This window comes from Hippocampus comes, unplaced genomic scaffold, assembly GCF_001891065.2.
Source record: "Hippocampus comes isolate QL1 unplaced genomic scaffold, H_comes_QL1_v1.1 C16949068, whole genome shotgun sequence".
Lineage (NCBI taxonomy): Eukaryota > Metazoa > Chordata > Actinopteri > Syngnathiformes > Syngnathidae > Hippocampus > Hippocampus comes.
Window position 1 is genome coordinate 1 of NW_017841326.1, and position 1,347 is coordinate 1,347.

General features: G+C 39.4%; 1 long non-coding RNA gene across 1 annotated transcript; it reads left to right on the forward strand.

Annotated features, from left to right (window-relative positions):
- The first annotated feature begins 124 nt into the window (after positions 1-124).
- LOC109509562 (uncharacterized) lies at positions 125-1,347 on the forward strand. The gene is made up of 2 exons (XR_002166971.1): positions 125-491; positions 1,164-1,347. It is a non-coding gene; the product is annotated as an uncharacterized LOC109509562 (long non-coding RNA).

The window sequence follows — 1,347 nt, forward strand, 5'->3', positions numbered from 1 at the left end:
AATTATCGAGTCATAAAGTGAGCAAATTGTCTTCGTAAAATGTTGTGATGTCTTAAACCCATACAATCTAACCAAATGACTGTAAAACATTTGTTTTGCCTCCAAGAAATTCAGAAATTAAGGATGTATCTTTGTCGAATGTTCCACTTTTACACACGCAATATGGCAACTTATCAACGTCCAATATGGTGCCTAAGGGGTTATCGTACATATTTCCGCGTCTGTGCGAAACACGTCAAGTGTCCAAATAGGAACTTCCCTCCTCAATAGGGAACAAGAACACGAAAGCAGAAATATTAACTTAAGGTGGCGGTAATGCGCACGGACCCTGGTTGCCAACTATACCGGAAGAAAGAAGAAACACAATCGCAATGGAGAAGGAATATGTGCAAATATTGCTTCTGACTTTGCGAGCTTATATTGGAACCCGTCATCGACTTCTTCAGTTTCTCCGTGACATGCATCAACAGAGATTACGTAACAGGAAGAAGGTAAGTTTGATAGTATTGTTATGATGAACACTGCGACCTATTTTCCCGATCTCTCTCAAAGTCTCAAATCTTCATGTCCCCGTGAATCGTCAGTCCACAGCTGGTTAACGTGTGCGTTAATTAGGCCTCGTCTTTGTTTTAAAAGTGAACCATTAATATGATTTTTCGAGGGCTCAACCCTTCAAAAAAGGGAAGTCATGAACCATCATATCATTTGATTTGTCCAGCTCAACCATTATTGGGATACTTTTCGCAACATACAGAATTGTATTTAATTTGTCAATTTATTATGTTGCTGTTTCCCCCCCCAACAAATACTCAGGAACCTTAAAATGTGTTAAATAAACATTGCCGAATAAATCCTTTACGATGAAATCAAGTTACATTTTATTTGGATACTAATTAATTTTTTCTATTACGAATAAAATTTTAGCATTACTCTAATAATAAGGTTGTAAATCAATGCTTACGTTAGAGTTTACCCACATGAACATTATTCCAGCTCGTTTAACTGCTTTGCCAGTTGGTCAAGAAAAAAAACACAATAATAAATGGAACTTAATCTGTTATTTTATCATCAAGCGGGATGGACAATGTCTTTTTAATGGTGTCTCAGAATCACTTTATTACAGCTGCAGTTATTGTTTGTCTTGGGACAACTCGAATTTACAGGTGCTGTTGTGGCTCATATCAAGGCGAGCGCCACCTTCTGTGTGGATGCGTCCGCGTTCTCGGCACTGGTGGGACCACGTTGTTCCGGATTTCAGCCCTTCGCAGTTCCAGCAGAATTTCCATTTATCCAGGAAGACCTTTGAGTACATCTGCGGTCGGGTGAGACGTGCCATGGGGAGAAGGG